Raw genomic sequence first — 24,900 nt, 5'->3', positions numbered from 1 at the left:
TTATACGTTCACACAACCCCACCAGCACCTCTTGCCCCCATCGGGGATGGGCTTTCTCAAGCACAGTGCACCTCATGCTTGGGTGGGCCATGCTGCGGGTCCTCGCCTGGGGCCGGGTTGCTGCAGGGCACTGAGTCCCCGAGGCACGGGCTGTGAGACACGACAGGAACATCTCAGCTCATGAATGAGGGCCTCCGTTTCCCCCTGCAGTGTAAGAATGCCGGTGACTCAGTTAGAAGAATGCTTCGAAGCTGTCCGTGTACTTGCCATCCAGAAGCAGAGTCTGGGAGCTTCCGAATTTCTCCAGAATGCGGTTTACATTCACCTTGACAGGTGAGAGTATGTCCTTTTACAAGTGGAGGAATTACTGCTGTTTCCCTGGAACTTACTCACCACTAGTCTATCTGATTTTCCTGTGCTAGGATTCAGTATAGCCTGCTAAAAATTCTGGAGTCAGATCTTGAAACAATGATGAAGAGGATTATTTATTTTATTTCTTTATATGATAGTATTTTACTTTCAAAATTCAGAGTTTTCAGTTCATTGAGGAATTTTTTCGGGGGTTGGAGAATCAACGTTGCTCTTACCATCTTTGTGACCTGTTGCTATATGCCTCTCACCTGTCTTCTGTCACTTGTGAGGCAGTTCCATTTGTGACCCTGTGCGGGTTGTTCATGTTATAAAATATAAAGTCTGTAAAAGTACAGTCCCTTTTACTCCGAAGACATTCCACAAGTACTACTTAAATCTGGGTGTGGTTTTTAGAAGACAGAATCATTAGAACATGTACTTGCAGGTTGCTAGTGCAAAATCCCCAAATCAATAGTCTAGCTCAACATCTAAAATCTTTCTAATCTACCTTGGATTTGTATGGATAAGTGAAGCAGTTTGCTAAGAAATCAAGACCAGGTTTAGAATACAGGCTGGTGTAGCTCAGCAGGTCCTCCCATGCTGATGCTCTGCCAGAGGGTGGGGCCAAGGGGAGAGGGCGTGTCCTGCCCTCCCTGAGCTGACAGTTTGATGGCAAAGACCTTCATCAGGTGAAGAACTTGGAGTTTCTTCTAAGAAAAGTGGGTTTGAAAAGAGTCCTAAAAGCGCGGGAGTGACACAATCCCATTTGTCTCAAGTAGGGGAGAGCGGCTGTAGGGCCACTTGGGAGACTCGTGAGTCCAGGTGTGCAGTGTTGGTGGCTTCCACTTGAGCGGTGGGATGGTCAGTGGGTAAAAGCGAACAGATTGAAGACATGTTTCGATGGTAAAAAGGAAAGGATGAATGTTGTCTGTGAAGTTAGAATGGATTAAGGCCCAGGTTTCTGGGTGGATTAATGAGGTAAATGATAGTCCTGCTGTGCTGTGATGAGGGAAACCTGCAGAGGGAGTTCTGGGGAAAATCTGATGAGTTCAGCTGTGGGTAAAATGAAAGGCTGTTTGATGTGTGGACTGGGAGCTCTGGTGAGAGCCAGTAGTGAGTAGGGTGAGGGGAGAGAGACTTTCAAATCATTTTGTCTTGTGAACATACAAATAAGTATGAGCAATGACACACTTAACACCTCTATATTCTGGATTTAAAACCCAGTAACATTTTGCTTTATTGACTGCAGAGGTTCTTAATTTTTTTAACAGAAATAAAATAAATAGAAACAAAATAGTGGAGTTAATCAACATCTTAGAGTTGATGTGTGTCCTTGTATATATTTTGATACCTCATCTGTTTATAACTATAATCTACAAAAAGTTAAATTGCTTAGCATAAGAGTTAAACAGAGGGACGTGACACACTCTGTTAGGGGTTGCAGCTGATCACCTTGGGCAAATTATGTCGCCTCTCTGTGCCTTAGTTGCATCTTCTGTGACTGCCCCTGGGCCCCTCATCACAGCTGATTTCCTAGGCTTGATGTTGGGAGGGAGGCTGCTGAACGGAGTAAGAAGTGGCAACTGCTAGGGATACTGAAGAGAGAGACAAAAGCAGATTAAAGCCGATAAACTGAGTGCAAATACCCTCAAAAGAGAAAGAATCCCGCAGTGTTTTGAGCCACTTAGCGTAAGGAAAACAAAATCACGTGGGCCCAATTCTCTTGAACATTTGAGTATTGTGGGTGGGAGGGTGTCATCAAAAAAGTGTCAAGAAAAGTCCTTTTGGTTTCCCTTGACGTTTCCAGTAAGGATGGGTAGCATAAGCAAAATCCCCCGCGGTTCACAGTAGAAGGTGCCTTTTTGTGCAAAACTGACCAAAGTTTGGAAACCAGTCTTCAGCGGTGCTGGCAAATGAAGAGACTTCTGGATTGGGTGGGGCACTTGGTGTGACTTCCAGGTGACCTGCTGGCTGGGGACTGTGAGGCGGGCAGCAGGTTTGCAGGGAGACCCGGGCATAATCCCTGGCTCTGAGGCTGCTAGTCTGATTAGTCCCCTGGGCACCCGCAGTCCTAATGGGGCAGCTCGGGATGTGGCCTGGGACACCTGCCATTCTGAGGGCAAGAAGAGGGCTCCTCTGAGGGGGTGTCCCTGTGGAGAGTGGAAACTTCCTCCTGCAGGGGAGGAAGTGCCTCTGAGCACGGGGCCGGAAACACAGGCAAGACCAGCCTGAGCACGGAGGGTTTGGGAACCCGGAAGTCATACAGTGGCCCGAGCAGCCTTGTTCCTGAGAGACTGGAGGGAAAAGATGCTGAAAAGGCAGGCTAGGTTCAGACCCTGTGGTGGGTTATGAGTGACAGTAAAGGACTGGTCAGGCAGGCACGAGAGAACCATGTGGGCGTCCCAGCTGGGGCATCAAGCCGGAGGGAGGAGCAGAGTTATAGACTTTGCCACTTATTAGCTGTGTGACTTTGAGCAATATCACCCCAGTTCTCTCTATATATATCTTCATCTGTAAAGTGACAGAGTGACAAGCTTGTGTCATCAGAAGGCTTAGTTTAGCTCTGATCCTCTGTGTCCAGTCCTGTCAGTGCTGCCCTGTGAGGTTCTGCAGCGGCTGCTCTTACCCTGAGATGGGAGGGCGTAGAGGGACATTGTAGCACCCGAGGGCAGGATGGGTTTGCTTTAAAAGCAGACATGTTGCCGCCTGCAGCTGCAGGTCGTGGAGAGAACTTTGGAGGCCTTAGAGTCGTCTTAAGACTTGTTTTCACTTAGGAACCGGATTTGCCTTTGCAGATTAATGTTGAAGATTTGGGCTTCTGGCAAAGCTGTTTTCAGAGATGGGTATATACGTATCATATCGTATAAAATAAAATGATTTTCTTAACGTGTGGGAATTTGCAGCTGTTCGGAACAGCTCTGTTGCCCTGGTCTCCACGGAGGACACTAGTGGTCAGCAGAGCGTGCGGGAGGACAGGCAACCCACAGTGCTTTTGCCTGCTTTTCTCCCCAGTAGGGCAGTCTGCTGAGTTGACTCTTCTCTAAGTTTGGATACCAGATGAGCAGACAGCAAAGTAATGAGTTCTGGTGGGACTGTATAATGACAGGAAGAAAGAGGAACCAGTAGTTTTTCAGGACTAGAACACGCTTTTGGTTCCTGATCCAGTGTATTCCATTACAGAAGTGATGAGTTGTGTCTATTCTGGGACTTGATTGAAATAAACGTTCAGCCTAAAATTAAGAGTTGTGTTTCATTTGGCGGGAGGACTCGAGCCGGGATGACAGCCTCTCAGATCACTCTGAGGAACTGCTCCCAAGAGGTATGGGAAGAGCTAGGATATACAGGAGCTTTACAACAAAGACCAGGTAGTTGGAACAATAAAAGATTGCTTGTTATCTAAAGAAAGCCAGGTATCTCAAGTTAAAGTATTTAGTGGTTTTCTATGTATGGGAGGAAGCAAACATTTGGACTCACTGAATTCATACTTTAATAAGCACCTAGCTATCTAGGGCAATTATCCTGTCCTTTCTTATTCTGAGTCTGCTCAGAGGGCACCAGTATGAGTGGCTGAGAGGCTGGGCTGCAGGCCTGTCCTCGCTGGGGTGTGGCAGCGGCTGCTGATGGCTTGGCTACAGGATTCTTTGTTTACTGACATGGTTGCAGTATTTTCTTTCACATTGTAGTACTTTCATTCACAGTGCTCCCCCTTGGTCCTAAATTCGACCAATATTTTGAGAGACGTTTCATGACCAATTTTGTCCCACGGTGCTAGGATGGCTCATTCCTAGTTCAGGTGAAGTATCTTCTGAGCTGCCATTCAAGGTGTTAGTTTTTTATCAGACCCTGTTGATACTAAAAGTTCTCTGGATCGCCTGTCTTACTAGTCTATTATGATCCAGGAATTGTTTACCCTTCGTTGCTCATTACCATAGCTAGAATCACACTATTACAATTATTTTACACAGAGTTATAAATTTTATCTATTCCTTCAAGATGTTTAGCCATCATCAATCTTGTAGGCCTAGTTACACATTGGGAAATGTAACAGACAACAATTTTATTATATAGACAGGATATAAGTAATTCAGCTAGTAACGTTTATAAAGTCATGAGTAAGAATTTAATAGTCGAGAAGTTATATTTTTGGGTTAAAATTTTCCTTGTGTTCCTGATTGAGTTTGAGTGATCTTATGAGAAATTTCATATTTATGGTCAGGGTCAGAGCAGGTATTAATTGGCCAGGTGAGGTCTCCCACCTTGTAAGATCAACAGTGGCCTAAATAGAACTATAATTTCTTTTTAGAATAACGTTTCTGAGGGCTATCTATTTAGAGCCTTGGAGTAGGGAAACCCACCAAGGTAACACAGAAGTACTAGACATAGGTAATTTACCATAAACTTAACAGTTGGAGTAGTTCATAATCAAAGGTAGGAGAAATTATCAAAGTAATTGGTATACAGGCCTGGTTCTGTGTCTTGGGTCTGCAGTCTTCTTCAGATGTTGTCTTCTTCTCATCCTGACCTGTTAGATTCTTCTCCATTTGGGCATTGTTTTAAGGTGAGCAGTGCTCTATAGGCCAGTGCACTGCAGGGGCTGTTTCTGATAGTAAATGAATCTGAAATTCCGTTTCCTTCAGCTTTGGTGTGTATGGTCTAGTTAAGAGTACCTGATAAAGGATCCTTCCATTCAGGTTGGAGACAGTTCTTTAAGTCATGCCTGTACCAGTATTTATAATACCCTGACTGCTGGTCATGGGGCATTGGAACTTTACCAAGGATAGATTACTGAGCCTCAGAAACAAACCTAGGGTATTCTTTTCATAATTCAATTAACCTTTACAGCAATGTGACATAACAGCAAGGAATGATCTGGGAAATATCTAAGTAAATATAGACCTCAATCAACAAAACTAGAAATTAATATCCACTAAAATATAATCTTTTTCCTCTCTAAAGTTACCCTCAGTTTTCTCAAATATAGTCAAATCAAGATTAATTTATTTACAAGCTAATTCTGATTATTTGATTATATAGGCTTTTTTTAAATTGGCTGTGTTTGAACTTTTAATAAGGAGTCTCAGGGTAGAATGTTAATAAGGTTTTCTTTGGCCCAGAATGCCTCGTCAAGGGCTTGTCATGGATTTCTGCCTTACAGATTTAGGTAAATTCTTTTCTCTTTAAAATCCTTAAAATACTTTGAGATTGCTATATCTGTTAGGGGATGATCTTCCTCATTTGTCTGATAGAGCCACTGGGGACCTTAGAGTTTTTAGTCTCTTGAGGGATCAGATAGAGAGAAAAGATAACTGTTCCAAGTCTGCATACATAAGTATAATTTATCAAAGTTCTGTGAATCATAACTAGCTTAAGGAGAAGAGTTTCTTTATGTCTGGGAAACAGGTTAAAAGCCAGTAGTATTTCAGACAAAATCAAAAATTATAACCATATTCACCAGTTTACTCAGTCCCATGTAACTAATTCTTTTACTCTGAGTTTTCATTAGACCTTTAAAATTTCTTACCCAGTTAGTTCAGTGCTATAGTTTGAAATTTATTTGAAATCAATAAATCTCCTTGAAGAGAAAACAATTTGCAGAATCATCAGAAGGAAACAATTAACTGTATATAAATGACAAGTGATTTAAAAGCATGGTTAAACAACGTTACACTATAATCAATAAAGAAAGCTGGTCACTATAACTAGAATTATGACTGGTAACATTTCAGATATACCAGAATTTTAGGGAATCCATATAATTTCTAGAATATCTATATTAATAATATTTTCTCATACAATATAACCTAGGAAGATCTATTATTCATTTGACAATACCATGTTATTTAACATGCCAAATGAAACTTACTAGTTTAAAATCTCTCTTTGGGATGTTTCAGGGGCCCTCTGTAGCATCCCAAACTTAACTGGAGATTAAAAGAACTTTAATTAGAAATTGATATTTGGGGAGCTTGTTAAAAGTTTTCAGAACACTTGGTCAGATAAACATATAGATCACTGTAAAGTAGTTCTTTTTCATTAACAAGAAAATACGTTAAAGGTAAAAGCAGAACAGGTCAGTTATGTGGTATAAGAAGCTTTACAATTTGTTACTGAAAGTGGATTAACATTTTAAGAAAATTTTGTCATCTTAACAGAGAGAAAACCAAATCTAGTCTTGTACCAGATTACTTCTAAGATTCATTTACTTTGCCCAAGTTGATTCTAAACTTAGACAATTCCGACAACGTACAAAACTCTTTCCTCAGGGTTCCTCTTCCACAAGCGTTCCACAGCTTTCTATACTCACATTAGTGTGTCCTTTATTTTCTCTTCCATTCAGAAGTAACCAGCTTCAGAAGAAAGTCACTATTTTTTATTAACAAAATATAATTACATTCATATATCTTCCTTTACACAATTATCTTGCTTTCCTAGGATACTGAGATTGTACCCTTAATAATAGAGATTATTTCAGGGTAGCACCAACCATTTATTAATATTTCTAAACACCTTTAGTTTCTCTGTAAGGGTAAGTTAAATGTTAAATAATTCATATTTCAATCTTATTTTATCTGAAAGTGTCATAGCTATTTAATAAAATCCTATCATTTAACTTAATTTAGCACAACTCTAGAATTTAAAGATACCAAACATTTAGAGATTATCTTAACCATACATTTTAAAAATTTATTTTAAAAACTTACCCAAAGCTCTCATCTCATTTGCATTTAATTTACTTAAAATTTTACTACACCACATTACTATTTTTTTTTCTTGACAATTCTGCAACAGATATAACAGGATCTTATTTGACTTTCATTAAAACTAGGTACAGTAATGGTATTGTACTTAATATTGATGACTTTAAATGTCTATATTAATTAGAACATACTTAAACTAAACAATATCAAATATTATCTTAATATTGAATATTTTCCAGTTCACGTGACGCTGAAAGTCAATTTGGTCAGTTTTTATTTTAAAAATACTTAATTTGTAAGCTCTTATTTTTTTTATGTCAATTAAGCAGAGATCTTTGACTTTGATTTTTCTTTTTTTCAGCTGTAGAAATATCTCACATCTATAATGTGTACGCAGGCTTATAAACAGACAAAAGCTAGAGATCTCATAGCTTCACTTTAAAACTTACTTATAAGATAGGTATAATAATAGTTGGAGTAAGCTGAATTTGCTTGCCCAAATCACTAAGGCTTACTATTTATGAAACCGACATTTAAGATTTCTTGACAAATGCTGAAGGACGCGTCAGAGTTCTGAGTTCTAAAATGCCAAAAATTTCTTGGCCTTAAGTATTATCTCGTTGAGCTAATTAGGCTCAGTCCTAGATCACTGTTTGCTGTATTTATATTTCTGATCTGCAAGACAAAGACAGACCATTCCAGTTCCCCAGAGAACTGCTCTGTCAAGCAGATCCAATTGTATCTCCTTAATTGGCTTTTTTGTATCAGTGAGAAGAGCTGTAAACAAAGAATTCCATGTTTTAAAACTTTAAGATTTACTTTAGCATGTCTTCCAAAGCTTGCATAAGGTATTTAGTGAGGTCTCTTTTCCTTGAGTTATAAGTTAAACCCAGGGTAAACCTCTTATTTTATTGTCTATTAGCCACTGAATATTAGTTTTTAATTTTACGTTATATTGGAAGGCTCACGAAACTCTATTGGTTTCCTTTACTTTGTTCAATTAATATTTTCTAAGGGACAGATATGTGCCCAGCCTTATAATACCAAGAAGGGGAAGCGTTTTTCCATTGAAATGTATCTATCCCACAATATAATTAAGCAAAAGTTTTATATAAAGCCCATTTAATATACCAATTTTACAAACTTTTATCTCAATTTTATTAAATCTTGTACCTTTAATTTTTATATTTATTAGGTTTAATCAGTAATTCCTATTTCTAGAAGGAGTGTCAGAAGCTTTTTTTTTTTTTTTTTTTTTTTTTTTGTGCATTGTATCTAATTATATAGAAAAGTCTCTGGGATTTCCAAGTTTCAGCCAAACAGCTTAGGCCCTTCTCAATTTTCAATTTGATTAATAGGTCTGTTGTCCCAATCATTGATCAAGTATTTCAGTCTATAAATATGTATTTTTTTAGCTCTATAAATACATATATTTTAAACTGTGCTAAAGCGGACTTGTTTGAACTTTAATGTTGGGGGGCAGTAGGTGATCTCTTTGGCCCTTTTTTTTTTTTACTTTACATAGTGTAGTATCAAAACCTTGTCTCTAAATCCAAAAATGTCCATTTTATTTATCTCATTCAAAATAATCATATAAAAATATTTATCCATTTGGGATAAGCCACTTATCTTATTTTTTTTTCCGACATTTTTACAATCCTTTTTCCAGTTATTCAGCCTAATTAACATTAATTATTCTAAGTATTTATTAGCATCTCTAAAACCATTGATCGGAAAGGAAAAACACAAATGTAGCTTTTCAAACCAGTTTTTTTTTAACTAATTTCTTAGGTTAACCATTAGATATATTTTTCTACCTCTAAACTTGATTTTAATAGGTACCAATAAAACGGCTGTTTATAATGAGAGCTCTTTCAACTTTCACCAATTTAAAAGTTTTCCCAAATTAAAGGATCCAGCATATGGCCATCAATTTATATATATATATATATAGTGATTTTAAACCAATAAGATGAAGACGCTCTTCCACATGAGAGTGGGGGTGTTGCTTAAATAAAATTCAAAAGTTTACTTTCCAAAAGCTAAAAGCCTTTGTGGTCCAGGCTGATGCAACAACGGTTAAGATAGCAAAATATCTGAAAATTGGTACAATCAAAGGATTTTTGAGAATCCCAATTTATTTGCATGGCCACAATATGTACAGAATACTTGTACCTTTTGTATGACAGAGTCCAAGGTTTCGTTTAAAAAAAAAACACATATATACATAAATACACACACATAAAACACCCAGAGAAAGATAAAACGTTTACATTTCAAGGACACAGGAAGAAAAATCCAAGTTCCCACTAAATGGGATTTTGTTCTTATAAGTTCAGAATTCCAAAAAATATTTTATCAGACCTGGTTAGTTACTTTCAGGGTGAGTTATTTTTTTCTAATTCCTAATTAATGTTGTAAGTTTTGTACGTATATAAACCTGGCTAGTGTATTAGTTGGAGGCTGGCAATCTGTCATTTCTTTTTCTGTTCTGTTCTGTGTTTTTATTTTTTTTTTTTTAATTTTTTTTGAAAGTTCTATTCCCCATTGTAAGGTCGGGTTCTCAGAATAAAATTGCTGGTAAGATTTCCCGCAGGGACAACACTATGGCTTGAAGTCTTTGCCTCTACCATCCCTGAAAGTTTCTCCGTCACCCAAGAAAGCTGTTACTAGCCAGGAGGAGGGTCCCATTTTTGGAGTTTAAAGGTTCCTCTTAAGAGTTTAACTTTTATTCCGAAAAATTCAATGGAGGTAACCAAATCGAGGACAACATTAGACCAGCCTCTTACCTAACCACTCAGTCCTGAACCCAGTGTCTTTCAACTGGGACCCACTCAGGATGTTTTCACTGGGTGAGTATTTTCCTGGTATGTTTCCACCAGCACCACTTTGGGTCTCCTCAAGGTGGGTGTTTCCTGTTATCTTTCAACCAGGCCCCATCCAGCATGTCTCCACTGGGTGGGTAATTCTCCCCCAGTATCTTTCAACTGGAGGGCCAGGTACCTGGATACACTGCCAAATAAAACTCAGGATCATCAACCAATATGGGAGATCCGAGAACCAGGAGAGACTCACCCAAATTCACCTGGATTCCCCAAGGAGGCAGATGGGCACAAAGTGCCAATGTTGCTACCAAGGCTCTGGTTCCTCGGAGAGTTCAGCTGGAGAGAAGTCTGCTCTGGGTCCCTTCCTGGTGTCCAAAACTTTTGACTGAAATACATGTGCAGCCTAAAAGTTAAGAGTTATGTTTTATTTGGGGGGAGGGCTCGAGCCGGGATGACAGCCTCTCAGATCGCTCGGAGGGACTGTTCCCAAGAGGTTGAGGAGGAGCTAGGATATATAGGAGCTTTACAACAAAGACCGGGAAGTTGGAACAATAAAAGATTGCTTGTTATCTAAAGAAAGCCAGGTATCTCAAGTTCAAGAATTTAGTGCTTTTCCATGTATAGGAGGAAGCAAACATTTTGACTCACTGAATTCATTCTTTTGACAAGCACCTAGCTATCTAGGGCAAGTATCCTGTCCTTTCGTATTCTGAGTCTGCTCAGAGGGCACCGTTGTGAGTGGCTGTAGAGGCTGGGCTGCAGGCCTGTCCTCGCTGGGGTGTGTTGGCAGCCGCTGATGACTTGGTTTCAGCATTCTTTGTTTACTGACATGGTTGCAGTATTTTCATTCACACTGTAGTAATTTCGGTCACAGAATGATTATGGTTAATCTGCAAACTTGGAAAGCAACCGAGATGGAATTACTTCAGGTACCTTCTAATTTAATAAGCCGTGTGCAAACATAAACATGGAGGAAGCATACAAAAGGATTTGGTGGTGTAGGGAAGGTGTTCTGCACATTACAGGAGAAGGCAGAATTCCTTTTCTTTGTGGGCAGGGACATAAGCCCACCTTTCTTTTCTGTAGTGGTTTCTGAGAACAGTTTATGGTAATTAATGAACATTGAGAAACGGTGGCAAACATTGCATTCAAGAGCTGGCCGGCTGCAAACTTGTGTATTGGACAGGTGGATTTCATAGGCAAGTGGTCAAGTGGATGGGAGAGAGATGGAGCCCAGGCCTGAGCCCAGATTCAGGTTTAAATCACCATTTCCTCACCATGGGGACTTGGACTAGAATGTAACCTCTCCTATCCTGTTGGTGAACCTGTGAAATGGGCATGATAATATTCGTTTCTACTTGGGATTGTTGTAAGTTGTAAAGAGTATTAGAGCACACATGAAGCACTTAACACACTGGCACTTAGCAGTGTTCACTGTGTGTGGACGTCCGGCTTCGCGTGTGTCAGAGCCGTAAAGGCAGCATTTGTCTGTTGAGGATGCACTGGTAGCCCCTTGAATAAGTTGTGAATTTGGTTATTTCCTTTAATCTTTGTAACTCTGTGTGCCATGGGCAGTTATTTTCATGGACAGATGAGGAATCTCAGGGTAAAGAAGACTGTGTAATTTGCCCAAAGTCAGACCATAATTTTGGGTGCAGGGGCCTCAGTTCAGCATGGGCCCCTGGGCCTTCTACCTCTCCATTCAGCACCTGAGCCAGATGTGGGGTCAGCTGTCTCCCAGCCAAGAATATCCAGCAGGGAGCAAGACATACCTGGCCCTGTGCTGCTTGAGCAAAACTCCGGGGTGGAGGCAGTTACAAAAAGGATAAACATAAAAACAGATGACTGCAAACTGTGATCAGCTCTGAGAAGGAAAGGAACAGGCCTCGCTGTGCAGCGCTGGGAGCTTTCCCGTCGGGGCTGCTCTGGAGGCGTTCATCTCAGCTAAACAAGCTCTGCTGCTGCACCAAGACAGGAAGGCAGGGCGCGTGTGACCAGGTAGACTGGGCCTCGTTGGTCATAATCATTCCCCATTAAGCGGCAGCTGTCATGGGCACTTACCTAGTAAACAGATGTTGGCCATAATCATCACGCACTTTGCTTGGTAGTTTTATTGGCCCCACCTTTGAGATGAGGTCATTGAAGCTGGGGAGTTTGCTGCATGCCCGTGATCACCTTCGAAATACCCCCACTGGTCTTTCAACCTAGACTGGCGTGGCTGTCATGCCCCAGCCGTATGAATGGCATTGCGTAGCTTCTCCCAAGTGGCCCAAATGACTGATATTGATTTTCTTAATTCGTAGGAAATGGTATGTGACAATAGGAGAAAAAGGTAGTAAGAAATTGTTTGGAAAACTAGAAAAAAATTCAATTCTTCCCAAGCTGGGGGAGCGTAAGCTCTGTCACACACTCCACTCACTGCCTGGCACCTCCTCCCTGCCGACTCCGTGTTAAGAAGCCACTCTGAGCCTTTGAAGAACATTTTGCCTCATGACAATGTTGACTAGGACCTGCGACCTCTCTGTCCCTGGTTAACAGTCTATTCAAAGCCATTTAAATTTTATGCAGGCTCCTCCGCTCAGATGTAAGAATAGCCTCTTTAAACTTCTTAATGCAGCTCCTTAATGAGGATCTTGTGAAGGAAACCTAGTCAAAACCTGGGATGTATGCATATAGTGACCGTAAACTCAGCACTTTGTGAAGTTCAGAATCAGATGGGTGGGAGACTCAGGAAAGGCTTTTTAAGGTAGAAAGGGGAAAGTGAAAGGACGCAGGCTGTGTAAGACTGAAACATCTCGGTCCCAGCCAGCAAGGCACCTGCGTTCATGATGGTGGGTGGGGAGTGCAGAGTTGTCACAAAGAAAGAAGTGGTGGGACGGGAGGGAGGACAGTTAGGTACTTTACTGGGGAGGGAAAATGTGGGCTGAACATTTCCTGGTTGAACAAGAGGACTGTGACATGATGTGCTTGTATTTTGGAGAGAAGGGTTTTGTGGGGACAGGCCTAGGGAGAACGCTCTGTGGCTGGGGATTCAGCACAACAAAGAAACACAGAGAACCGGGCAGACCCCAGGGCCCCTGCTGGTGGAGAGGCTGCCCGCCAATTCGAGCCCTTGGGGCTGCTTCTGTCCCTTAGCCGGGGCCTTAGATCTCCCTTCACAACCCAGTCCTGTTGATACAAGAAAAAATAAGTGGGGCATGAGAAGGGCTGTGTCCCAGGCTTTGGTTGAGCCCCTTGGATGTGCCCTGCCAGATGTGGGTACTTGGCTTCATGCAGAAAAGTATTCAAGCGCAAGCCACTGTTGAGTAAAGGTAGATTTATTCAGAGAGATTCATTGAAAGGCAAGAGAAATTCCACGATGTGTGGGGGTTTGATGCTCAGATTAAAAGTAGGTACACACTCCACAGAGTGTGGGCCTTCTCTGAAGCGGGAGAGAGAGGTGTGACCCCTAGGTGGTGCTGTGTTGCTTGTATTCATGGGCTTGGTGGTTTCATATGCTAATAAGTAGAAGGACCAGCCTAAGGGCAAGGGGCTGGGATTCACAGGGAGTTGGCCATTTCCCACCCTTTGACCTTTTTTGGCTAGCCTTGGGACTGCCATGGTGCCTGGGGGCGTGTTATTCACCATGTTACTATTACAATGGGTGTATAATGAAGCTCAAGATCTGCTAGAACTTAAATCTCTTCATCCTGAGCCTCAAGGCCTATTGGGGGTTGAATCCTTCACCATTTTGATGTTAATTGCTGTGGCCTTCCTTGAATGGCTCTGCTCTGCCCCCTTCCATCCTGTCTCACTGTGATGACATAGAGAGAGCAAAGGCCGGGCCCTGCCTGTGCTCCTGCATTTAACAGGGGGAGGGGTGGGGTGGGCTGAGGATGACTCTGGGTGGTGTGAAGGATGTTTCAGATTTTCCCACGTGGGACATGGGGACCTGCCAGCTGCCACCGCAGATTTATCTCACGGGCATTATCACTTGTGTCACTCATTTGTTTCTATTTTTCTTTTTTTTTTTCAAGTATTTAATCTAAATTTAATATCAGGTTTTTTAGGAAACAAATTTCTCTTTTTCTTTTCTTTGGGGCTCTTTTTGGGGGGGTAGGTAATTAGGTGTATTTATCTGTTAGTGGAGGCCCTGGGGCTTGAACCCAGACCCCGTGTATGCTCTACACATGCTCTAACACTGAGCTCTACCACCCGCCCCTTCATCTTTTTCTTTTTGCTTTAGCTGCCAAAAGTCTTACAGCTGAATTTCTAGTCGGCCTTTAACACTTACACTGACTTCATGGCATCCATTTTTATGACTTTACCTCTCCCTGGTTTCATTTAAGTATTGAATCTCCATTTTCTTTTCACTCTCACTTTTGTCTTTTTGTTGTTATGGTTGCTAAGCTGTGTTTAAAAAATTGTTTAAATTCTCTTTTAGCAGGAGGCTGAAAGTAAATAAATATGTAAATAAACATCACACTTAAATGTTTTTATACATTCTAAGCTGTTTAGTAGTTACTTAAAAACTGGACTGATATTAAAGTTATAACATTTTTACATTATTTTTTAATTTTTTCTAAAGGTATAGCTGATTTACAATGTGATATGTTTCAGGTGTACAATAGTTTCTCCATTTATAGTTATTGTAAAACATTGACTGTATTGCCTATGTTGTAAGATACATCCCTCTAGCGTGTTTACGTTACATGTAGCAGCTTGTATAAGAAAGTTGGGTAACACAGAGTCTGGGGCGTGGCTGTGTCTGACTCAGGTTCCAGGTCACCCTGCCTGTCAGACCCCATGGCCTCACACCTGTCTGCAGGGCAGCGAGTGGAGGCAGCTCTCATCAGCGCTGGTACCAACCTCTGAGTGGCAGTGACAGCAGTGACTGTCTGTGGATGTGCAAAGTGTTGTTCCAGGAGATTTACATGCATTTCTTCATTTATTATTTAAAGCCCTCCTGTGAGGAATCGTTTTATGTTTTTAATGAATAATACACTTTATTTTTAATTTGATAGACTTCAAACTTCCGGAAAATTTACAGGAGTAGTACAATGAACACTTAGATACACTTCACCTAAAAGGGCAGTATTTATCCTTTTGTGTCTGGCTTATTTCAGCATACTTTTTTAAGGTTCATCCATGTTGTAGCCTGAAACAGTAATTTATTCTTTTGGTTTAATAATATCTTTTTTCTATTTTTTTTTTTTGTTTTTGGTCTATTTAAAAAATAGTTTCATTGAAGTCTAGTCAGTTTATAATGTTGCATCAGTTTCTTGTTTACAGCACAACACTTCAGTTATATAGGACTATACATGTATTCATTTTCATATTCTTTTTCAACATAAGTTACTATAAGATATTAAACATATTTCCCTGTACTATACAGTATAAACTTGCTGTTTATTCTATACATAATCAGTATCTGCAAACCTTGAACTCGCAAGTTATCCCTTCCCACACCGTCTACCCTCTGGTAACCATAGTTTGGTTTCTATGTCTCTGTGTCTGTTTCTGCTCTGTAGATAAGTTTCTCTTTGTTTTTTTTTAATTTTTTTTTTTTTATTTTTAAGATTCCACATATGAGCGATCTCATATGGTATTTTTCTTTCTCTTTCTGGCTTACTTCTCTTAGAATGACATTCTCCAGGTCCATTCATGTTACTGCAAATGGCATTATTTTATTATTTTTTATGCCTGAGTAGTAGTCTATGGTATAAATATACTGCAACCTCTTTATCCAGTCATCTGTCAGTGGACATTTAGGTTGTTTCCATGTCTTGGCTATTGTAAATAGTGCTGCTCTGAACATTTGGGGGAAGGTGTCTTTTTGAATTAGGGTTACTTCTGGATATATGCCCAGGAGTGGGATTGCTGGGTAATAGGGGAAGTCAATTTTTTGTCTTTTGGTGAATCTCCATACTGTTTTCCACAATGGCTCCACCAAACTGCATTCCCAGCACAGTGTAGGACGGTTCCATTTTCTCCACAGCCTCTCCAGCATTTATTGTTTGTGAACTTCTGAATGATGGCTATTCTGACTGGTGTGAGGTGATACTTGATTGCAGTTTTGATTTGCATTTCTCTGATAATGATATTGAGCATTTTTTCATGTGCCTATTGGCCATTTGTATGTTTTCATTGGAGAAAAGTTTCTTTAGCACTTCTGCCCATTTTTGGATTGAATTGTTTATTTTTCTTTCTTATCAAGTGTAAAAGCTGTTTATATATTCTGGGAATTAACCCCTTGACAGTCTCATTTATTTTAAATATTTTCTCCCATTCCATAGGTTGTCTTTTTGTTTTGCTTACTGTTTCCTTTGCTGTGAAAAAGCTTGTAAGTTTAATTAGACACCACTTGTATATTTTTGCTTGTATTTCTATTGCTTGATTAGACTGCTCTAGGAGAACATTGCTGAGATGCATGTCAGATGTTTTGCCTACGTTTTCTTCTAAGAGGTTTGTAGTGTCTTGTCTACATGTTTAAGTCTTTAAGCCATTTTGAATTTATTTTTGTGTGTGCTGTGAGGGAGTAGTCTAACTTCATTGATTTACATGCAGCTGTCCAGTTTTCCCTACACCATTTTCTGAAGAGGCTGTCTTTACTCCATTGTATGTTCTCACCTCCTTTGTCAAAGATTCAATGACCAAAAGTTTGTGGGACTATTCTTGGTAATTTTGTTTATCCGTTCATTGATGGATGGATATTGTTTGTAACTTTGGCTGCTCTGAATGATACTGCCATGAATATTGATGTGCAAGATTTTGTGAGAATATGTTCTCATTCTGTTGGCTGTACAGTTGGCCCGCCTTATCTGTAGTTTCCACTTCATGGATCCAGATGGCTGGTTGTAAAGGGACTCAAACATCCTTGGATTATGGAATCCAGGGTGGTGGGTTCCTGAACCAACCCCTCGAGGATACTGAGGGATGACCCTATATGTAGGAGTAGAATTGCTGAGTCATATGATAACACTAAACTTTTGAGGAAACACCAGACTTTTCCAAAGAAGCTGCACCATTGCCCCTTTCCAATGGCTGCATATTGAGGGTTCCCATTCCTCTGCCTCCTGACCGACACTTGTTATTGTCCGTGTTTTGATTATAACCATCCTAGTGGGTGTAAAATGAGATCTCATTTTGATTTTGATTTGACTAGTGATGCTGAGCATCTTTCATATGCTTATTGGCCATTTGTGTATCTATTTAATTCCTTGGTAAATTTAAAAATTGGGTCGATTTTCTTTGTATTGGTCAGTTGTAAGCATTTGTTTTATATCCTGGATACTAGTCTCTTATTAGATATATGCTTTGCAAATTTTTTCTACTATTCTGCAGATTGTCATTCCACTTTACTTTTTTTAAACATTAAGACAATTTCTTTATAGGGGAGGTAATTAGATTTATTCATTTATTTTATTTATTTATTTATTTTTTGCCAAGCATGCACTCTATCACTTGAGCTACCCCCTTCCCCTTTCATTTCACTTTCTTGATGATGTCTTTTGTAACAAGTGGTTTTAATTTTGATGAAGTCCAGTTTATCTGTTTTTTTTTTTTATCACTTCTGCTCTTGGTATTGTATCTAGGAAACCATAACCTATCCTAGGACCACAAAGATTTATACTATGTCTTCTTTTAGAAAGTTTATAGGTTTAGATTTTACGTTTCTGTCTGTGATCCATTTTCAATTAATTTTTATTTGTTATATACAATAGGGGGTTTCAGATTCTAAATTCATTCTTTTGCCTGCAGATACCCAGCTTTCCCTGCACCATTCGTTGAATAGACTATTCTTTCAATGGAGTGTTGTTGGCACCCTTGTTGAAAACTGACTGTAAATGTAAGTTTCCCCCCTGGAATTTTTACTGTGTCTCATAGATTTATGTATCCAAACTTATGACAGTACCATAATGACTTGAGTACTATAGATTTGTAGTAACATTTAAAGTGAGTCCTCCCACTTTGCTCTTCTTTTTCAAGATTGCTTTGGCTGACCTGGGTCCCTTGCATTTCCATATGAATTTTGGCTTCAGTTTTTCAATTTTTGCAAAGAAGTCAGCTGGAATTTTGATAGCGATTCCACTGAATTTGTAGATCACTTTGGGGAGTCTTAACATTTTTAACAATATTGTCTACTATTCCATGAACATGGGATGCCTTCCATATATGTAGATCTTCTAAAATTTTTTCAGTGAAACTTCAAATTGTTCAATGTACAAATCTTGTAAATTTTTGTTAAATGTATCTCCCATTTTATTTTTAATGCTATTGTAAATGGAAAGGCTGATCTTTTTAAGGGTGGGACTATATATCAACTTGTTTATTTCTAGGATTCCTACACATCAAATACACTACGTTTATATTTGCTACATAAATCTATCCACAACTCTTCCCTCCCCTGTGTTATAAGAAACCAAGACCCAGGTTAAACTACCTCAACACCTATGTGGAAGTGAGAAATGAGACCCTTGGGTGGGGCTTTGTGCAGATGATACTGAGAGCTTATTTAGGATGGCTTCATATTAATTTCTTTTAAACAACCCTTTCGGTGTATTTAGTCAGATACATTAAGAACATGCCCTTTTGATGTACAAAGGAGCTAAGACTATCATTTTCAAATAATTTCTAGTGAGAATGTTGTACTTGAAACCTAATTTGTATCTATCTTTGAAGATTTAAGTTTCAGGAGCTTTCACTAAAGAACACCTGTCTTTATTCAATAATGACAACTAAATGCTCAAGCAACATGTAAGAGTTTGAGCAAACTGCCCCCGCCCCGTAGTGCTGGTTGGCTGCAGCTGTAACTGGAGTCAGCACTTACCTCTCCCAGTACACTTGTGCTGATCTGCTCAAAGGGGTTCGTCCGTTTGTCAGTCTGTTGGAGAAAGCCATAAAACATTGATTTAAGGTTGCTGGAATGCAACATATTCTTATTAATACTAAGTAAGCCCATATTGAGTGCTTACTGTATGTTGGGAATTGTCCCTCAGACTCACATGAATTTTATTTCTCTGAAAACCTTACATATTTCCTTGTTATTCCCACTTTACAGATAAGGAGACTGAGGATTAAGTCTTCTCTCTTTTTGGGGTAGTTCATTATCAATGACTGGAAGTTGTGAGGAAAAAGATATTGATTCATCCCGAGAAAACATTTTTCTGAGAGTCAGCATTGAAGAGGGTGACCACTGAAGAGGGTGATCATTGTTGGAGTGAGACGAGCCCCGTGTTGTACGGAGTCAGCATCCCAGTCCTGGACACTGCACTGTGCTGCGTGGTGGGTGAGGTGGCACGGTCGCGCAGGGAACGAGGATGCCGGGCCGTTGGGCTGTGCTCAGGCCTGGTGAGGCTTTCTCTGAAGAGCAGTGGACCGTCATTGACAGATTTTAAGTAGGGGAGTGGGTTGCTCTCGTAGATCACTTTTGTGTTTGTAGAATGTTTGCAAACATTCAGTAGGCTCGGCAGAAAGTGATGTGACGAATCAGAGTAGGGTGGCTGCGAGGTGTAGCAGTGTTCAATTTTCAAGTGGTTTTCAGTCCCATGTTTGTGGCTCAGTAGACGTGTCATTTTGGATGACGCACTCAAGGAAGTGAAACAATTTATCTAATCAATTGAAGCAGTGATGTACCGACTTCCCAGGACTGCTGTGGAGATCCAGTGAGATAACATTCGCACAGTGTGCAGCGTGGTCCCCAGCCCAGAGTCAGTGCTGAGGGAGTGCCTGTGAGTACCTGGTAGGTCAGGTGTGGGTGGTGGGGCTCGGTGACTGAGGAAATCTGAGCCCTGAAGGAGGGGTCCAGTCACATCTGTGAGTGATTGGCCTGAGCTGGGAGGGGCAGAGAGACCTTGACCCCCGACCAGGGGCCCTGGGCAGGACGGCTATGGGAGGAGCACTGTGAAGTCAGCTCTTTGCAGGTGGAGTTGGAGTTGACCTTGAGACAACTAAGTGCAGTGTCACGAGCTCACAGAGGAGGTTTGGGCCCAGGCTGTGCATTTTCCTATAATCTCAATCCCTGAGGATGCCGAGGTATTGATCACTGAACGTGAAGACATACTTTACAGGACAAGTGAATAGTAGTATCATCTCTGTCATCAAAGCTCACGTCTCTTTATTCATCACCCACTTTGTTAATTGGGTACTTACAGGGCGGTTCTTCACCGCCCTCCCCTAGGCTCAGGCTCCACAGTAAAGAGCTGGTGAGCCTCCCTCTTTTCCAGAAGAAGACACATTTAGCTGGTAGCCTTCTATACCTCGCCAGACTTAGAATTTTAATTTGTTGTTTTAATTCTATTATCTGTTGGTCATCTCCTGACAGGAGAGACGTTTTACCTCATGGTCATGTTTCAATTAGCTGTTACTGAGAATTGCTGATCTGATCCATAGTGTATATATTATATTAACTTTGTAGAGTATTTATCATTTTTCTTTCTTTGCCCTTAAATTTTGTTTGCCCCTTCAAGGTTCTATCCTATTTTGGGCCTTATTTTTTTTAATTAAAAAATGTGTGTTAGTAGTTAAGAAAACAAAAGCAAAGAAACAATGCACATGATACCTAAATTTAGAAAATATCTATTGTGTTTTCTGTCTCGGCAATGGAGGGTTCTAGAAACTCGTGAAAACGTTCATTACACAAGTTCCTTAAAATGCTGATTAAGAAATAAATCCTTCCTTCCTCATCTTTCAAGATGCACAGCTAATTTTCAAGAAAGTGAGGGGAAATCCTCAGAATCCAAGTCAAACCAGAAAGCAGGGATTCTGGGAGATACGCGAGCCTTAGAAGCCCCGGGGTGCCGGTTGGCTCCTGAACTGAGTGTTAGTTGCCCTGGCAGGAGGGCGGGATATGAGCCCCAGGCCTCTCACACTGGGAGTTGGATGGCTCATCCTATGTAAGGCAAAGCACATCCTGAGAATCCTGTTTAATAAAGGGTGAATTAGAAAGAAAGAAAACTATCACTCCTCAAGGCAAGAAATTAAGGATAGTCAATTTTTTGGGAAGCAGGGAAAAATAACAAATCCAAAGTAAGGATTTAGTTTAAAGCTCTTCTGGCATGAGAGTGCCCACAATCTCCTGGCAGAAAATCACAGCTCCTCCCGGAATGAGAAGTTGTGTTTTGAATGAATCAGTGAACAGCCATTCCGAAAAAGGCCTCCTGAGTCTTCTGGGTCAAGATACTAGACCCAAACAGCTCTCTTCCAACGTCTCATTTAAATAACCAGAAAGGTTTTAAAGGAAAGAAGCCATAATCATAGTTCTATTTATTGACATTAGTATATGCTAGGAATTCAGAGGTGACTATGGAGTTGTCTCCTCTTTTATGGACCTTACTTTCTGTTTGACATAGTTGGGGAGCTGGGTGGAGGGAGGTTTTAGTCTGTTGCAATTAGCCAGGAAAGTAAATTAAGAAAGCAGTGAAGGGTGGGTGACATTTTTAGCTGAGGACAGTCCTGTTCAGTTGGCTTTTAATTGCAGGCTCGATGAGTTTTCACTGGAGGGAATTGGTCTTACAGAGGATGGACATAACTCAGGCCTCTTCAGAATGGACAAATGAACCTGGAGAAAGACAGTCAAATCTGTGCAGACATTGAAGTCCACGTGAACGTGCTTTATCCCTGAGCCAAAGATCGGACAAGTAGGCAGCACTTCTTGAGGACAGAGGAGTGATTTTTAAGGTTCTCCAAGAATGAATCCCAGGGAACCGGGATGGCCAGTTGTCAAACTGTGACTTTGCTCTTTGGACGGTGTGCCCACCAAAGGTATTTTCCATTTATTAGTTTTCATTTCTCTTAAATACATCTCAGGTGATGAGGACGTGGGCACAAGCATTGGACGCCATGTCGAGGTGACTTTGGATACCTGCCTAGAAGCGCGGGCACAGCTGCGGCTGCGTCATACATCTTGCCGCTCACCCCGTTGCCCGGCTCCGTGATCACGGCAGGGTGGTTCCTTGATGACCTGTCCGTCTCCTTTGTGACATTGTAACCCACCAAAGACCGGAGCGTATTAGCTTGGCTTTGTTCTTTTCCATCCTTCTCTTTGAATGGACTGATAGTGGACCCAGTTATGTTAGCAGATGTTTTACAAGTAGGGCTCTCAGTACAAACCTTGTAATCCCCGCTGTGTGATCTAGAGAAGAAAGTTACATTCTTTCCAAATTGTTTTGATGCACTTATGTGGGAAAATGGTGTACGTTTGAATATGTATTTCCTCTCTGAATCATCATGGCTAGAGATGAATGTGGGCAGACATGGAATGTGTTTTCTGTATTTGAACTGTATGGTCCCCTAAATTCTCCCCAGCTTTTTAAAGTCATCACTGGAGTGCTACCTCCAGAGTGTCCCAAAGCATCCACCACTGCCTGTTCTTCAGACACTGTGAGTTTCCAAGTTGGAGAAGGCTGGTAGTTGGTGAGGCATTCTCTGGCACATCTCTGGCTGACTGATGTGGGCTTAGCACCCAAGACATGGCAGACAGTAACTAACCACGATCACTTCCATTTCTGGGACACTCATGAAGGATTTTAGACGTATGCTAGTGGCATACGTTATTTCAATTAGTTTTCCCAACAATCATAATTAGATTTTTTCACCTGTATTAATAAGTAAACTGTCAAAGCGAGTGACTTGCAGATTTTGGACTGGAACACGGGTCTTTCTGATCCCTGTCTCTGTTCCCTCCCCGGCCTATCCTTCCAGATGGCCAGGAGACTCTTCCTCAGTCTTGAGTTTCCCGCTGATATTACCACTCTCTTTGTTTCTAGGAGAGGAAAACAAGTCTAAACTTACTTTCCAGTTGGAAATGGAATGGAGAGTTAACGTTGGAAGCCGGGAGAGTCTGTCCTGTGATGAAGCGGTCTCCGAGCCACTTCAACTGGGATGTCACGTCACTGTCTGGGCCCCTTGCTCAGCCTGTGCACAGGTGATAAGCCAGATGTGCCGAGCAGTCCTCCCGGACAGGGCAGTGGGTTGGAAATAAGTTTGGGGATTTGGTTTCATTACATAGGTTCCTGAGGGCCTTGGCCTGGCACTTCGAGTGGGACCATTCCCTGTCCCACATACTCGTGCTCTGGGCCCGTGCAGACCTGATGTGGCCTCAGAGTGAGGCTCAGGGCCCGTGGTAAAGTGGAGCATTTTAGTCCAGGGTCTGTGGAGGCTCTGACAATTCTGGGTCGTGGGACATTGTCCAGGATGATAATAATTCCTCCCCGAGTTTCAGATTTCCTTGCCTGTGAGCCGTGGTAGTAATAGTTTCTGAGATGATTGTAATGATTCAGTAAGGGGTGCAGCGTGTGCTGGTAGGTAGCTGGTGCTTAAGGAGCAGAAGTCGCAGTCACTCGGTCAGCCTCTCACTGTGTGCTCTGTGCTTTGAGAAGATGTGTGTTTGGTGAAAGTCCCGCCCAAATACTAGGGTCAAGGTGAAACGTTGTTCCTTTACTTTCCCTTTCTTTTGCTCCTTCCTTTCTCTGCGTCTCATGTGTAGGGAGCAGATTCCTCTGTTTCAAGGAATACAGGCCTTTCTAGGAAAAGGACAGGATGAACGTGGAGAGGTGGGGCCGGAGGGGGTCTGGAGCATCTGCACAGTGCTGCTTCCCTGCATTTCTGCATCCGGTCCCATCAGTGCACGAAGTCAGCCTTCCTCTTCCTTCCTGTGTCATCAGGTCTCTGTTTTATGGGAAAACATTTTTACATGTCTTTTTTCACTTACATGTTTCGTTCAGATGCTTGTTGCTTTTCTCCCTGTGCTTCAGCATTCCTAGGAGAGAATTCAGCAGTGCAGCATCCTCTCTGAGCTCTATGAGTTGATCGGCTTCCACCGCAAGTCCGCCTTCTTCAAGCGGGTGGCCCCCGTGCAGCACGCAGCCCCCAGCATCCCGGAGTCTGGCAGGAAGGCCTGCTACCGACTCCTTCTGCAGATGCTTCCTGGCTACAGTCTGTCGCTGATTCTGCAGGACTTCAACAAAGGTTTTGGAACTAAAACATTGCTTCAGTCCGATTAACCATGCCTTGTTTGGGCCCTGCTCTCCTGTCTCATCAGGGTGAATTGTGATTCGTGTAGAACAGGACACAGCAGACTTTTTTCTGTCAAGAGCTTGGGAGTCAATATTTTAGGATCTGCAAACCTTCTGATCTCTGGTGCAGCTGCTCAGCTCTGCTGTTCAGACGCCAGAGCAGCCGGACAGTCCACACACCCACAGAGCTTTATTCACAGAAGTGGCTGTGGCTGGATTGGGTGTATGAACTGCAGTTTGTCCCCACAGCCTCCTCACTATTGACGCCTGCAACTGAGCGTGCATTTGCGACAATAGGTGAACCTACACTGACACGTCATCATCACCCAGAGCCCATACTTGACACTAGGATTTACACTTGGTGGTGTGCACTCTGTGGGTTTGGACAGATGTACAATGACACGTTTCTACCATCACAGCATCATACAGAGTAGTCTGTCTTAGTGACCCTAAAAATGCTCCGTGCTGCACCTCATTCATTACTCCTTCCCCTCTAGCCTCTGACAGTAACTGATCTTTTAGTCTCTGTGGTTTTGCCTTTCCCAGAACACCATACAGTTGGAATCAGACAGTTGCAGAACCTTCCCAGATTGGCTTCTTTCACTTAGTAATATGCATTTAAGGTTCCTCCATGTCTTTCCATGCCTTGATAACTCATTTCATTTTAGCACCATAAATAGTCCATTTTCTGCTGGACCACAGTTTATTTATCCATTCACCTACTGAAGAACAGCTTAGTTGTTTCTGAGTTCTGGTGATTATGAATAAAGCTGCTATTAACATCTGTATGCAGATTTGTGTGTGGACGTAAGTTTCCATTTTGTTCAGTAAACACCAAGGAGAACAGTTGCCAGATCATATGGTAGGAGTACGTTTAGTTTTGTAAAAAATTGCCAGACCGTCTTCCAAAGTATCTGGGCCATTTTTCATTCCCACCAGCAATGCAAGAGAATTCCTGTCGCTCCACATCCTCACCAGCATTCGGTGCTGTCAGTGTTCTGCGTTTTGGCAGTTCTGACAGGTATGCAGTGG

At 41.5% G+C, this 24,900-nt stretch overlaps 1 long non-coding RNA gene across 1 annotated transcript; it reads left to right on the top strand.

Annotated features, from left to right (window-relative positions):
• Nucleotides 1-48: 48 nt before the first annotated feature.
• LOC135318891 (uncharacterized) lies at nt 49-24,540 on the top strand. The gene is made up of 6 exons (XR_010377295.1): nt 49-333; nt 17,615-17,702; nt 18,915-19,138; nt 21,333-21,616; nt 22,621-22,778; nt 23,608-24,540. It is a non-coding gene; the product is annotated as an uncharacterized LOC135318891 (long non-coding RNA).
• Nucleotides 24,541-24,900: the final 360 nt, after the last annotated feature.

This window comes from Camelus dromedarius, chromosome 22, assembly GCF_036321535.1.
Source record: "Camelus dromedarius isolate mCamDro1 chromosome 22, mCamDro1.pat, whole genome shotgun sequence".
Taxonomy (NCBI): Eukaryota; Metazoa; Chordata; class Mammalia; order Artiodactyla; family Camelidae; genus Camelus; species Camelus dromedarius.
Note: the sequence above shows the minus strand (reverse complement) of the source record. Positions and strands in the feature narration are given on the sequence as shown.